Source organism: Dreissena polymorpha, chromosome 3 (assembly GCF_020536995.1).
Source record: "Dreissena polymorpha isolate Duluth1 chromosome 3, UMN_Dpol_1.0, whole genome shotgun sequence".
In the NCBI taxonomy this organism is placed as follows: Eukaryota; Metazoa; Mollusca; class Bivalvia; order Myida; family Dreissenidae; genus Dreissena; species Dreissena polymorpha.
In genome coordinates this window covers 148,973,544-148,990,451 of record NC_068357.1, presented here as the reverse complement: position 1 = coordinate 148,990,451, position 16,908 = coordinate 148,973,544, and the positions used below count along the sequence as shown (strand labels likewise).

Below are 16,908 nucleotides of genomic sequence, written 5' to 3'. Positions count from 1 at the left end.
ATTGCATTGTACATCCTTGATTAATAGCGGAGTTATGACCCTTTGTATTTGAAAAAAATGCTTTTTTTGTGTGTCCAGAGCCATAACTTGTATCCAGAAGTATAATGGCGGGGGATATCAATTCAACGAATTTGCTTGTTAAATCAGTTTTTATTTTCATGATAATCATTTAGTTCGTACTGCAACTTATGATGGATTGTTACTACTATCTCCAATTATTTGTTTGTCATGGGTCCGTCACCATTTATCTCTTATATAATACTTGAATTGAGCATTTCACAATCTGACAATCATGCATATCATTTATTAGTTTCATAATAAAACGTCTGACAAGGGTCAGATAATTTTAACATATATTGTTGTTATAATTTGTCATGTGTTGTATGAATAAATGACACTTCCATGATAGAGAAAATTTAAATATATTTTTAGAGACATTTGTAAAATGAAAATGAAATAACTATACATTTTACAGTGGCTAGTCGTACGGCTAGACAAGAGGCTAGCCGCACGGCCCCGTACGGGTAGACAATAGGTTTGCCGTACGGCTCTGTACGTATAGCCTTTCCTATGGATATTGTCTAAGTTAAAGACAACCATTTTCAGTGAACTGATAAATTGCCTGTATGAAACCATATATTTATCCATTGTCTGAACGACAATTAAATTATTTGTGTGACTCCATTTCTGAGAAGTACCTTGGCCGTCATTGAATTTCATAATATCGATGCCGCAACTAATTAAAACAGTTTTCACTCCTTACATAGGAAAGTCGTCTTATTAAAGAATCAAATTAGAAACCGATTTAAATTATGTGTGTGTAAGTCAATTTCTAGAACGTAACTTTGACGGCTGTCGTCATTAAATTTCAAAATATCGATGCCGCAACTCTTTAATACAGATTTTTCACGCCTTAGGAACGTCGACTAATTAATGAATCAAATAAGCAACCGTATGACATGAAAGGAAGCCGTGAAAGATGACGAATTTTTAAAGCGAGATTATACGATTTTTTCAAATATTTATTAATTTACATAAAATGTGTATAAAAAAAACAACTTATTAAACATATATTTGAACATAAACTTAAATAAAAGTTAAGAAGAACATGTGTCGATATATGCAAAATAAGCCAGATATTAAATTCTGAAATCGAAAATGTATGTACAGTCGAATTCGCCAGCATGTAAATCGTGCATGTACGATGTGAATCTAAATTTAGTTTAACGGTTCATTTTTAGTGTGAGCGTCAGCTAACGCTAATGTTTTTGCAAATCGGTATGTGCGTAGAAGCCTTAAAGGGGCCTTTTCACAGATTTGACATGTTTTGAAGTTTGTCATTAGATGCTTTATATTGATGAATGTAAACATTGGATTTTTAACGCTCCAGAAAAAAAATCAAAAATAAAATTTAAAAATGGAAAAAAAGTAGCCCGTACAAGGGCTCGAACCAGTGACCCCCGGAATCCTGGAGTAAAAAACGCTTTAGCCTAATGAGCTATCCTGCCAAGCATACATGAGAGGTGTATTCTATACCTGATATAAGCAATCTTCGTAGTTTCACAAATTTAAACGATAACAACAGAACTCTCCAAATTATTCAATCGTTTCGCGTTGCAACGCTCTATAATTTTTAGGTTTTTAAATCGTGAAAAGATGCATATTATAATGGCTATATTAGACCATGGTTAATGTTCAGTAATACTGATTCCTCACAAATATCATAACTAAAACGAAAATTTGCGAATCTGAAACAACTATTTTCAATTTTGTCAATTTACCAAACCGTGAAAAGATCCCTTTAACTATGACATGGAAAGACAACCACTGTCCGTTGCAGCAGACTACACATTCTACTAGCGTCTGCTAGGAAAGATAACCACCACATTTGCCTGTTTATAGTCCACCACTCACTGGTGCACTGCAGTTGGTGTATATGAGTAATAGAGTTTAACAGCTTGTAAGACGATATTGGCCAGTCTAGTGTTTATCATTGAAAATCTGCACATACTGGCTGCTTTCAGAGAAAACAGGGCTTAATGCATGTCAAATAAGATAAGCCTGTGCATACTGATAAGCTTGTGCAATGCAAACACGCTAAACAAGGACGACATGTCTTATTTTATAATGTTTAAAGGGTCTCTTGTACTGGGATGACAATTTATGCATAAGCATTTAGCCCTGTTTTCCCAAAACGAAGCTAAAAATTTATTTTTTATTAATGATTTTAAAAAAAAAACATCTGAACCTGTGCTTTAAGACACACTCTTTATAATTTTGAATGGATTGTGTCCATTCAAAACTTGCAATATAAAAAGCTATAACATAATTTTTTTAACTGAGTTGCGTCTAAACTTATACAACAACGAACACCTACAGTGACGTCAGCGCTTTGATAAATTCCTGCAACCATTTATTCGCCACACGGACACTAACTAAAAATACGAATGCTTCAGTTATAGGCTACTATTCCATCTGTCCGCAACCGCATATCCGCATCCGCAAAAAATAAAACAAGTAGAAATGCACTGCACTTATTCCATTCATCCGTATCCGCACGCGAATAGGCGTCCGCAATAGAACGCTCAAGTGAGCATTCTTGGGCTACTATTCCATCTATCTGTAAATGTATCCGTATCCGCAAAATATACGGACGCTATATTCCATTTATCCGCATACGTCGAACGTATCTTTATTTTTGTATATGGATAAAACTAAAAATTATAATTATTGAGATAATTATAATGAAGGACAAGCTGCTAAGCGTGAATTTAAGTAGATATAAGGTACAAATCATCGTTCTGTCCGTAAAAGGATACAAATGGTAAATACCTGAAACATCTTCTTTTAGTGCCTTGGCTATGATTTTCCATACATTTAAACTTTAAAGTATAATCAGAGTCACGATATGCAGAACTGCGTTGGTTGTATAATTCCGGGTATTTTTTCACGAATTCGATAGATTTTCAGTTTATTTTTTAGATGACAGCTACTCTCATCGTGCTAAATGCCGTCCGTATCTCGTCCGCATCCGTTTGCGGATAAATGGAATATAGCGTCCGTATAACGATTTTGCGGATACTGACGCGGATACGGATGCGGATGCGGATTGGTGGAATACTAGCCTTATTTTAGGAAAATATGTACGAAATATCTTCGTCACAATCGGCTCGGGCGCTTATTTGTCTTTGCTGCATATTACTGATTAACAGCACTAAATGACAATTCTATACTTTATAAGCCGTACGGCTAGACAATCTCAATAGGAAAGGCTATAATACGTACAGCGCCGTAAGGCTAGCCTATTGTCTAGCCGTACGGGGCCGTACGGTTAGCCTCTTGTCTAGCCGTACGGGACTGTACGACTAGCCACTGCCTTTAGTTATTGGAGGTTCTTATGTATTATACCCAGTCGCAAGTGGTATAGGCTATACTCAAATCTTTTCGTCCGTCTGTTATTGGATACTGTGATGGGTTATGTATCACATTCAATGTTGTTTTTTTTGTTTATAAGACAAAATCAGATTTTTTTTTGAAAATACCTTCCTTTTAACTAATTTGAAAGCATTTTTACAGGTCCATTCTTGCGAAGCAATAATGCAAGTTAAAGAACTGGTTTTACAAGTCCCTATTCGATATTTATGACATAACTATGACTAAAATCTTCAGAATAGTTCAAAGCACGAAATGAATATCTTTCTGTTGGACATGAGGAAGTGGACCGAATATCGATGACTGGATCATTTTCCACGAAGGCACATAAAACTACAGTAAAGTTCCGCTACTTTCAGCTTGGTCTTAATAGCATGTCGGACTTCATAATTAACAGGGTATTTTGTTCTTTATTCAATACTTTGGGACCATGCAATCTTGAAAAATTGCAATTTACAGTGTTCAATGTGGTCTTAATAGCGGTACTCTTCTTGTACTAGGAATCGCTGCGTGTTTTAGTCATTATCTTTGAAATCCTTTTCGAAGCTATCATAAAAAACATTTATACTCGTGTCACGCCAGGGTGACATCACGTCAGGTTTAAACACAATAAGTAAATACATATTGTTATAACGTTTAAATATTCGTTTGACTTCTATTTTTCATTTCAATTTAATAATCCTATAAATGTTTTGTTTTTGGTTGTCATATCTATTTACCATTAACGATCCGCAACTGTTTTACCTTTACGTATCTTTGCAATGAAACTGTTATAGCGACAACTGTTTCATTATAGCTGCTTGCATCACACGGACACCACTGTTATATAATTCAATGATTTCTACAAGGATGATTCTATCCTACATTATCTCAATTGTTTAACCAAGGACATTGTGCTTTTAAAAGTTCCGGCGACTACAAAATCACGCAACAGGAGAAAATAACACGATACGTAGTCAAATAATGCAAAAATTCAAAAAAATATTAAAATAACATTAAACACATATTTAGTTCACCATTGTGTCATTCCCTCTGTAAAATGAATTCGACTCAAAATGTTATTAAATGTATAATGCAAGGAAACCATGCAGAGCGATTCATGCATAGGCCACACAAATACAAACAAATCTGATCGTGAGGATTTAATATATAAAGTTTGAGGTCGAGAAGATCTTAACCACAATTCTAATGCGAGTGTCGCAAGATATAACTATGCTCAAGGCCAACTCATTTTTTAGCAAACAATGTTTCGTATTTCAAGTGACACTATCTCAGGGACCCGGTATGTCGGTATCAAGTATCACAGAGTATACATATATAAAAAAATAATTGGGTCATGGGGACCCAGATACGAGGTTTAAAGTAAAAAAATGTATATGTTATTTGTCTGCAGAAATAACTAGATATATTAAGTTTCGAGTTATATATAGGTTGTTGAAGGTAATTCGCATAAAACACGCTATTTTTCAGTTGGATACTAGCATGGGAAAGGGAAGTACCCAACACTCCGGAAATATATCACAGACCCTATAGTTAACCCAGTATGAGTATATATATATATATATATATATATATATATATATATATATATATATATATATATATATATATATATATATATATATATATAGCGAGAAATTGAGTGCTTTTCGGTCTTCACAGGAAAAGCATTTCGGTCGGTATATTGCCGATATTTATCCAATTTTGTAGTATAGACATACAATCATATAACCATTAATTAACTAATTAAACCCGTTAACACACACTAGAAACGATATATTGCATATATATAGCGAGAAATTGAGTGTATTTTCGGTGCTTTTCGGTGCTATTCGATGCTTTTCGGTACTTTGCGGTGATTGTATGCACCCGTAAATAACTATGTATAGACATCGTGAACAATACATAGTGAGCAATCTACCCATATATACAATATATAATCATATCATAATATATATATATATATATATATATATATATATATATATGTACTGTGCACGGTACTTACCGAAAAGAAAGGCGCATCTTCAAAAACGTCCCTCTCGTACATAAACTGGAGCGTTTTATATCCAGAATACGAGAACACTGTGTACGATCCCTTACACAAATAATCAGACAAGTACTTTGTCTGGCTATGTCCCACTACTAAAGGCATTGTTAGTAAATAAAATCAAACACAACAATTCGAGCACAAGGTCAATTAACACACTTTATATCAACACCGATTCATAAAATGTTTATATGATTTATATCGTGATCAAAGCTAAACTTGTATTGCAGTTATGATTTTTTTCTTAACAAAAAACTTCTTATTTAAGTATTCGGATCGGAACGGTTTGACAACAAGCTGTATATCTACCCAAGACCCAAATCTTCGATTGACAGTAAGTAAGAACAACATGCCAAGAGCAGATATACAAGGGTGGCACTAACCTGTGATCGCGACCATTGTATCCTTAATTGGCAGTTGTTGTTACTGTGTCCCCGGAAAATTTCAGGGTATTGCATAAACCATGTCACGAAATTGACATTTAACTGGTAATATCAATGTCAAAAGTAGCAGTAACAGACATAGTTACCGTGACTTAGTGGTCTAAGGTGCCCATCTACCTACCCAGGGGTTGTGGATTGATATGGCATCTTTTCATATTGGTATTAACACGGCCGTAGGAATAGGTCCATTGTTTACATTACAATGGTATCAAATAATGTATGCTCGGTTGGACAAGTGATGATTTTATCACCTTTTCCGGGTAGTCCTATAGGCATTTGCGCGTGTAAAAAACGTTAAAATAGGCCGACTTTGACCGCGATATACAGGCTGAATCTGAACCTGCCTTAAAATATTTTTAGATGGTTAGAAACTGTGGAGGTTCTCCTGTACTACAATACCATTATAATTAATATCGAGTCAATAATACTGTTTTATAACCCCGTTTACCTTTTCCGGGTTTTCCTTAAGGCATTTCCGTGTGTAAAAAAACCCGTTAAAACAGGCTGACTTTGACCGGGATTTACAGGCGGACTCTGACCCTGCCATAAATTATTTTGACATGGTTAATAACTGTGGAGTATCTTCTTTACAACGGTACCATTATAATTAATATCGGACGAATAATAATGCATATATAACCATTTTCGCTTTGATGCTTCGCCTTAATTCGTATTATGCTTTCTCACAATATTTTTTACATATTTAGAAACAGTGGAAGAATACCGTTACAACGGTACCAAAAATGTATGGTCGGTTGGGAAAAGGATGCTTTTATAACCCCTTTTAGCTTTTCCGTGTTTTCCTCAAGACATTGTTCTGTGTTAAAAAAAACACGGTATTTTTCGGTCAACTTTTACCGCACAGCGATTTACAGGTTAACACTGTCCCTGCCATAAAATATTTTAACATTATTAGAAACTGTAGAGGATCTTCTTTACAACGGTACCATTACAATTAATATCGGACGAATAATAATGCATTTATAACCATTTATATCGGTTCCTGGTTTTCTTTACGGCATTAGCGTGTGTAAAAAAAACCGTTAAAACAGGCCGACTTTGTCCGCGATTTACAGGCCGACTACGATCCTGCCATAAAATATTTTCATATGGTTAGAAAATGTAGAGGATCTTCTTTACAACGGTACCATTATAATTAATATCGGACGAATAATAATGCATTTATAACCATTTATATCGGTTCCGGATTTTCTTTACGGCATTTGCGTGTGTAAAAAAACCCGTTAAAACAGGCCGACTTTGTCCGCGATTTACAGGCCGACTACGACCCTGCCATAAAATATTTTGATATGGTTAGAATCTGTAGAGGATCTTCTTTACAACGGTACCATTATAATTAATATCGGACGAATAATAATGAAGTTATATCCATTTATATCGGTTCCGGGTTTTCTTTACGGCATTTGCGTGTGTAAAAAAACCCGTTAAAACAGGCCGACTTTGTCCGCGATTTACAGGCCGACTACGACCCTGCCATAAAATATTTTGATATGGTTAGAATCTGTAGAGGATCTTCTTTACAACGGTACCATTATAATTAATATCGGACGAATAATAATGAAGTTATAACCATTTATATCGGTTCCGGGTTTTCTTTTCGGCATTTGCGTGTGTAAAAAAAACCGTTAAAACAGGCCGACTTTGTCCGCGATTTACAGGCCGACTACGACCCTGCCATAAAATATTTTGATATGGTTAGAATCTGTAGAGGATCTTCTTTACAACGGTACCATTATAATTAATATCGGACGAATAATAATGAAGTTATAACCATTTATATCGGTTCCGGGTTTTCTTTTTCGGCAATTGCGTGTGTAAAAAAAACCGTTAAAACAGGCCGACTTTGTCCGCGATTTACAGGCCGACTACGACCCTGCCATAAAATATTTTGATATGGTTAGAATCTGTAGAGGATCTTCTTTACAACGGTACCATTATAATTAATATCGGACGAATAATAATGAAGTTATAACCATTTATATCGGTTCCGGGTTTTCTTTACGGCATTTGCGTGTGTAAAAAAAACCGTTAAAACAGGCCGACTTTGTCCGCGATTTACAGGCCGACTACGACCCTGCCATAAAATATTTTGATATGGTTAGAATCTGTAGAGGATCTTCTTTACAACGGTACCATTATAATTAATATCGGACGAATAATAATGAAGTTATAACCATTTATATCGGTTCCGGGTTTTCTTTTCGGCATTTGCGTGTGTAAAAAAAAACGTTAAAACAGGCCGACTTTGTCCGCGATTTACAGGCCGACTACGACCCTGCCATAAAATATTTTGATATGGTTAGAATCTGTAGAGGATCTTCTTTACAACGGTACCATTATAATTAATATCGGACGAATAATAATGAAGTTATAACCATTTATATCGGTTCCGGGTTTTACCTAAAAGATTTCCGGATTTTCCGGATATTTCCGGGTTTTATACCTCGCCTGAACAAAGAAGGAAATTGCAGACGGTAATCGCTGTCCGTTATTATGGTGTTAATTATGGTTTAATTATTTTAATTTTATTTTTTGATGTTAAAAATACACGATGGATACTTAAATATTGATGTTTACCTTTTTTATTTTGATATTTTATGGTGTAGATTAACCTAAGTTAATATAACAATCAAAACAGTAGGGCATGGAATGGCAGATCAACATTGTTAATATTCGGATAAACTTTCTGGATTTTGCTAAGGTATATTTTTTCATAGATTTTCAGTTTGTTTGCTTCAAGAAGTAGTATGTGGATAAAACATTTCCTGTAAAAAGATTATATTTCATCAATCATAACGTGTTTATGAGACGTATTGGCTCTCATAATGACGATTTTAGCGGATATTTCTGTCTGTTACACAGTTGTCAAAATCTAAAACGCTTCACAATTTATCTGTCAAATCATTTCTTATTATACGATTTTAAAATGACATTCTCAAAGTTTTCTACTTTCACTTATTTATTTTTAAGATGATTGTATAATTGTTGATCAATTGATAGCTGAAAGACTGTCAAATGAATATGGAATTAGGTTGTAGTAGATACAGTCCAGTTACCATTACCGGATCATTACCCATAGAGGATCACTTTCATGTTCAAGAATGCGCTTCCCGATAAATAGTTGTCAGTTTTGGATGATATTTTGAACACAGCATTTTCAATCACATATAGAAAACAATTATAACAAAAACAAATGAATATAATTTACAACTGGCAATGTAATTTGGGCATTGTAAACAACACAGTTCATGTTTCGACAGTTCAAATAGCGTGGTAGAAGCCCCCTGAGTGGTTTCGATCACGTGATCCGTTATGGCTACAACTGATCTGTTAATGCATGAATTCTGCAGCGAAAAAAAGGTATCACAAATACATTTTGCCTGCGTTTAAAAATAAGACTATATGCTGAATCAGCGAGCAAAGGTAATATTTAATCAAACTGATGTAAAAGAAGTCTCAAAACATTTATTGCTTTTCACCAGAACAACTTTATTACGCTACTGATCCGGTAATGGTAACTTGACTGTACATGTATTATAAAATTTGTGTTAAAAATCTGTGTGCAATCCTGTAATGGACTGTAAGCAATCGCAATTCTATTTGTAACACCAGAATTAACCCTTTACATGCTGGGAAATTCGTCGTCTGCTAAAATGTCGTCTGCTGAATTTCTACAATTAGCATTTCTTCGATTTTTTTTTCAAAAAATACTATCAGAATAGCAAACAGTTTGGATCCAAACTGTTTGCAAAGGCCTTCAAAATTCGGTTCCCGCACTGAAAGGATTAATGAATGCGTTATCCATGTCAGTTAAGTGTTCATGATCAAGTTGAAATTAAAACAGTGATGCCCAAAGATAATGATTCGTTAAAACAAATATAAAAAATAAAATTTTTAGAACAACACAAATTTGGAAGTCACTTTAGAGACTATAGTTTCCAGTTTTAGACAATTTAAAGGTTGTCTGCCGATATGTTTTGGAATATTGGTAAGATTGTTACCAGATTCAATACTTGTGCGGGCATTTTTTTTATTTGTAATATATTATGTTTAAAATTAATTAAAACCACACATATATAGTTTGCAATAATTTTGTTATGGCCTGTATCTTGTTGTTTCAGTGAAGAAATCCAATGATATACATGTAGGGGCATGTGTCCAAAGCTGATCCACATCAAAACATACTGATTGGGAATAATGACATAGTACCAAAAGATGTGCTTATACTGTAATTAGCAGGTATGGTATGACTCACACCATGTATTGTTTACCTCATTTGTGTTTAGTATTTATTCTATTTTTTCCATTAGTAAAAACAACATATGATTTATTGATTATCTTATCCATGGTATGCGGATGTTTAGATAAAAACTAACAGAATTTATTAAACAAAAATGCCTTAGCTCTTTTTACTATGCATATCTGGAGGGAACAGAAATAAATTATGTACAAAACAAAAATCTTATTTTCATGTTGATAACAGTGTATCATTTGATTAATAATGTGTTGTGTTATTTTTACAAATATTAAGTTCAATAAGAAAAACAACAATGCAGGGAAAAATAACATGTGGTTACCACTGTATTGATGTATTATTGATGTGTTTGTGGAAGGTTGCAGTCATAAATTATCAGTCATTGTTATATATTTTCATTGCAGATCTTCACAAATGAACCTGGCAGATCCTGGTGCAACCTTACCTTACCATGTTTACATCTAACCGTCAGTTTGAGCTGTGTGTGGGTGGTAACACGGACTATATACATGTATTGCCCAGTAATTGTCTTGTGATGGACCTTTTTAACATATCAAGTATTTAATTGAAGACTTAAGAGGTCAGTTTTCATCAAAGAATTTAAAAGTACAGTTTTTTTTGTAAGGGTGAATATGTGATTATAATGGCATTGATGTATATTTTGTGTCTGTTTTTTAATCAGCCTTTCATCCATAATTATGAATATTAAGCATGATACAGTATTTTAAGGGAATATAATGTAGAAATGATATGTTGTTTCTGCACAAGCTTTTGAATACAAGAAATTCTATGCTCACTCAGCACTGTTTACACATTGTCAATGAATTTGCTTGTTTTAGTTTCCAAATCTGTCTGTCTCTAGCTCCCTGTGAATAATGTACTTTTTTACATTGCATCCATTGATTTTAAATGGGGTGTATTATGCACATGTCACACTTTTTTTTACAAAAACATCAAGGTCAAAGGTCAAATATATGGGTCAAAATCGCTCAAAAAGGGACATTGTGTATTGTGTTTTACAAACACATACCTTGTTATGTTATGTAATGGCCTTTCAATCATCTTATTTTTTTATGAAATACGCTGGATTTGTCTTTTCATTTCATCCACGATATCATTATGTTTTTTTGCCTGTTATATTTTGCGGCCCAATGTACGTGTTAAGCAGTTTAACCATTTACAACGGCATTTGTGGCGAGGCTTACAGTCATAAGGTTAATCATTACATGCACTGCATATCATAAAATCGTTTGGCTTTTATTGACAAAATTTGCAAAAACGGTGTTAAAGACTAAACATGACAAGTGTCGCAACTTCGTCCCCACCTGGGAATTCAGAGCGCAAATTTCAGATTATAATGTGTCAGATTTTACACTTGTATAATGAAGAAGTCATCTCTTGACAAGATGGTGATGTCCTGATCTCGTTCTAAGCCACACATGATACTTGTTTTGCTTTTAATCAAAATCGGTGTTAAATAGTAAATATAAAAAGTGTCACAAATTCGTCCCTATTGAGAAGTCAGAGCTAAAATTTCTGATTTTAATTTGTTAGATTTTGCACTTTGATAATGAAGAAGTCATCTCTTGACAAGATGGTGGTGTCCTTATCTCGTGCCGAGCCACAAATGATTCTTGTTTTGGTTCAAAGCAACATATAAACGAAGATTTTTTTAATGTACTTTGTTTTAAATTCTGTTCTTTGAAAAATGCATGTACTTTGTTTTAAATTCTGTTCTTTGAAAAATGCATAATACGTCATCAACTATTATAATTTTATGAAAATATTACTTTAATTTTGGTTAATGCAGTTATTGATAGAAATTGTTGTAACGCATACGATGTAGATAACGTTCGCGAACCACAATAGAAACGTTCGTTGAGTTCACGTTTAAACGCGACGGTCACGTTCTTACAGTGGGTATTATTTGTTGATCTTACTTCACTTTATCGACCATTTGTCATTTAACAGTATGAACACACGAACAATCAAAGTAAAATTAGATGTCAGCGATCGTTTCTTTCCGTTTAAGTTTCAAACATTGGCTCGAAAAAGTGTGTGCAAAGGCTCATTATCGACAATAAAGATAACTTAATAATAAGCTGTAAAAAACAACCAGCAACAGTTTATGGGATTTAAGTATTAGTCTTATTAAAATATACGGTCAGTACAAACATATATTGTAATATATGCTACTAACAATCGTTAAGTATAAACTGTAAGCAAACATCAACAATAACAATAACAGTTCGAGTATAAATATAGGTGAATGGAAAAAGTGAAAATCATTTAATTGTCTTATGAAAATTATGAGCACAATGTTCTGGTATTTTCTTCGTGCTGTAGCATTCTTGTAGTTTGACGAAATCTCGTGACACCACTGGAATGGCACGACAGCAACACATGGGTTTGACTGCAAAACATAACAGAAACGCGCGAGTACAAGTCTAACAAATGATTGTGTTTTAACAAGTTTGTATTTCTCATAACCATTACTTCGTTACTATGGAAAAAAAAACAATTTTCAAAAACTGTACAGAACAAGAAATTTACGCAGAATTACGACTTCAGTATAACTTGATGTCATGATACAATTAAGTATAAAAATATACTGAAACAATATTGACATAACTTGAAACATCCTTATTATGTACAAATGCATACTGGTACGCCCTACTCTAGATATTTTGAGTTCGACTACTGGATAGATATATATACACAGAGGTTAGTAAGGAAATGCATTAACAGTTATATTGCACAACTATTAAATTATAAGTCGCATGTTCTGTACACTAGCCTGTAGAGATAGTGCAGGACGTCGGCGAGTCGGCGTACGGCATAATACAGAAGGCAATCGGTCACCGAAATCCTGCTATGTGATAGGATTGTACTTATATTTTGTATAAGTATATAGATCGCGCGATTTTTTGGTATTTTTATTTGCTGGCGCTAGACTGATGTGGTCGTTTTAAAATGATGTTTTTATGTTTACGGTGACAATTATTTAGTCGGTATTAGATTAATTGGAGGCGGTCGGTATGTCAGTTGAGCAGTCAGTTACATTGCACTTAATGCAAACAAAAACTTTATCATTCATTGACACATCCAATGGTATTTCTATACACGATCTATGATACCAAGAAGGACATCGGTCGCATTGAATCATATTGTCAACGCATTCGGGAAGATTACACAAACAGTAGTTATTTATCCGTTCGCGTTTCACATGAAGCATACTACGTTTACTTTACGTTTTTTGGGTGACCGGAAAAAGAGATATCTCTTCTTGCTCGAAGCAGTGCATCAAGTGCGATCTCATTTTAGAAGAATCAAAAATTATTTCGAATTCCAATTGCTTATTGAGGCAATACTGGGTAGCAAAGGCAATGGCATAAACTCCACAATCAACATTATTGTTTTGTTTCATCACGGTCGGAATTGTGATATCAATGTTTTCTTTGTCTTTACCATATAATACTGAAAGTTGTATTTGAAGGCCATGTGGTATTAATCTGTCTCTAGAACGATCGTTACCTAAGCTGTCCAATAGAAATATTTGATTATACTGCAAAATCGACACGACCCAATGGTAATTATGGGTGTAGTGAATTTGGCAAGCAGGCTGTGTTACTGGTTCCATTAATTTTTCCACATTCCAGTGACTCTTATCTTCGGACAACATAGGTACGGATTCAGATAACTGAAGCCCATTTATAACACCCTTTACCTTGCGTCTCAATAAGATATGAGCGGCTTCTATGTGACTTGAATATAATTGATCATTTGATATTAAAGCGTAATTATTTTAGTGCAGTCAGACGCAGTAGCCGCCGAAACGTACACCTACTACGTTTGTTAAGTGAAATGTCTGTGCGCCGTTATTTTGCTAGATTTCGTATAACGTCTTCCTTATGAACTGCATAATGTTACAACTTTGATAAAAATCTTTAACACTCAATTCACCATTATTGTTGAGTTAATTAAACGCTAAAACGGACTAACTAATGTACATGGAGAAAGTAAATAAAAAAACATTTTCTGGAGCAAGAAGTTGAAAAACAAAACATTACACATCAATTTTGACTTCCATTGCAACCAAATTTAGGTTCGATGATGACAGCCAGATATTGCTCTCTATTAATTGAATGTTTGAAAAATTCGTTAGACCAGTATCATGCGAAAATGGATCTTATTTAATTGTGGTTCCCTCATTGAACTTATGTTGTCTGTCGACTTTTAGAATAATGTGTAAGAAATAAATGTATTGCTTCAGATTCACGAGCTTTTTTAAAGAAATGAAATATGCAAATGTATGTTATATATAAAAAAAATTCTGTTTCTTAAACGTATCTTATTTATTTGTGACTTTGTGCTTATTTTTTTTAAGAAATGAGAGATTCAAATGTGTCTTATTTATCTTTTATCCATGTCTTAAATGTGTTTTATTTATATAAGACTACATTCTATACTGCAAGTGTCATGCGAAAATGGATCTTATTTCTTAATATCCACCTTCACACTTTATTCTTTATTAGCGCCGTCTTTCATTAGGCTATCACTATTTAAAGAACAGATTACTGTGAAATTAATTAAAATGTGCAACGGTGATATTGATCCATTCTCGTTGTTAATTTTAAATGTACACAACAGTTTAGCAATAAATGAAATCAGTTATTTTGGCAGTTAATCCTTTTTTCCAGTACGGTAGCCAGGTGCCTGTGTATTGAGCTGACAAGATAGGGATCATCACAGCAGGTTGCTAATACACAGTGTAGACTTCCCCTGTTTTATTATTGTATTTGTTATTTACCTGATTGGAATACATGAAGTGTATTCAATCGGGTCTGCTGGCGTTATGTTCAAGGTCATTTTATGTGAAAAGCTGGGTTTCGGACATAATTTCAATCGTTATGCTTTTATACACAATTTTTGAAATAATGAATATATTGGCGCGATGAAACATGATTTATAAATCAAGCTGACAGAATAGTTTCAGTTCTTAATTATGAGTACGGTAATTTAATTCCCATCTCTCGCTTAACTTAACGTTCAATGGCACGCGCACTTAACAAAATTATAAAACATCAAGTGTTTCATTTTATTTCTTTTTATAAATTATGCACAAATATTATATGTTATAATTTTTTTTTACTCAACCAGAAAGAAATAATAAAACCTGGTTATATATAAAGCGCTTTACTTTTGCAAAATGCTACATTAAATAAGGAAATATCGTATGTTTTTGTAACGTGCTTGATATATTTATAAAAAAAGCAGTTTTTTGTAATACAATATCGGAATTTGACCTTTAATTTGATGCAATCCACACAACAAATATTAGATGGTGTATTGTAATATATACAATTATGATAAGAAACAGTAGCAGACAACAGGCATCTGGTTGATAAGAATAATTGTATAACATTATTTATCTAGCGGCCAAGTGCATTAATCTGTTTTACTGTTTAGTAATACCATCATTTTTAAACTGATAACGGAAATAAAGAAATATCGTGTTTTTTTGTTAAGTGTAAGTGCTTGAATTAATTATTGTATTACATGTGCCGCATTTAAAGATACTACATCCGCACATCAGACCAAGATAGATATATTTGACATAAGACCACACCACAGTGGGGCGTTATGAGAGACAGTAACGATAAGGCTGATAGGTGACATTGACGCACAGACTGAACAAAGTTCATGTTATGTTATGTACGAACGAAAGGCCGCACGAACGTACGGTACGCTGTATTGAACGGAGATAATACACAGGATTGATACTTTATTAATTAACTCTTTTTGCTGATATATATATAAAGGCAAATAAAAGCATTTGTAAAGTATATCAACTGACAGGAATATGTTATACATCTTCATTCTGATTTAAATCACACAGCTTGACATTACTTTAATATTTTCATAAAATATTTGATGATATGTAAATCACGTAAGAATGCTTAAAGAATCGATATTACCATTGCGTCTGATCTTCAAATTGTATTTTTGAAAACTGATTAACACGATAAGTTAATAAAGTATGTCCGTCTCTCTTATATTAAATACATTGTAAACAAGTGGTTTTATAACAACAACAACCACAACATCATAAGTGGTATTACATAAATGGAGAATGAAATATCTTTACCAAATATACAATTATAATTACGTTTCTATATTTCTTTATTTGCTCATTTTCAAATGAATAATATAATGAGAATTTTATTCCGTGTATTTAAAAAATCGAATTTGGCGTGTAAACGCTTAAAAAAAAAATCTACCAATTTTATTTTAATAGTTTGCTGACTCCTTTATCAAATAATAAATACAATCAACTAAACCAGAGGTATATTTATAGAACAGAACAGAATATATTTTAATTTGTTTCACAGGCCACATAAAACAGTACATAAATTGTAACAGCATTTAGTTCACTAAATTTTATTTTTCAAAACAACAATTACAGAATTATTTAGGGAAGGCGATCAGTGAGTTTACTTTTTGATTTTTGTAGCATTATCAATCAGTATTTTTTTCCATTACGGAATATATCTAAAAACAGACATTTACTATTGTATGCTAGAAGCTTTATTGTAAGCTTCATTGCTGAAATAAATGTTGTTGTTGAATTTGATAGATCTCATGCTTATTTATCTGTCTTCTTTAAAAACGCTGTGTCTATTTTTGATACATATCGGGTATTAAAA

General features: G+C 33.4%; 1 long non-coding RNA gene across 2 annotated transcripts; it reads left to right on the top strand.

Moving 5' to 3' along the window:
• Positions 1 to 8,517: 8,517 nt before the first annotated feature.
• Positions 8,518 to 15,021, top strand: LOC127871949 (uncharacterized). 2 transcript variants are annotated; one of them, XR_008045644.1, is made up of 4 exons: positions 8,518 to 8,647; positions 10,068 to 10,185; positions 10,606 to 10,781; positions 14,902 to 15,021. It is a non-coding gene; the product is annotated as an uncharacterized LOC127871949 (long non-coding RNA). The 2 variants fall into 2 exon arrangements; XR_008045643.1 differs by lacking the exon at positions 14,902 to 15,021 and having other exon boundaries at positions 10,606 to 12,590.
• The last annotated feature ends 1,887 nt before the right edge of the window (positions 15,022 to 16,908 follow it).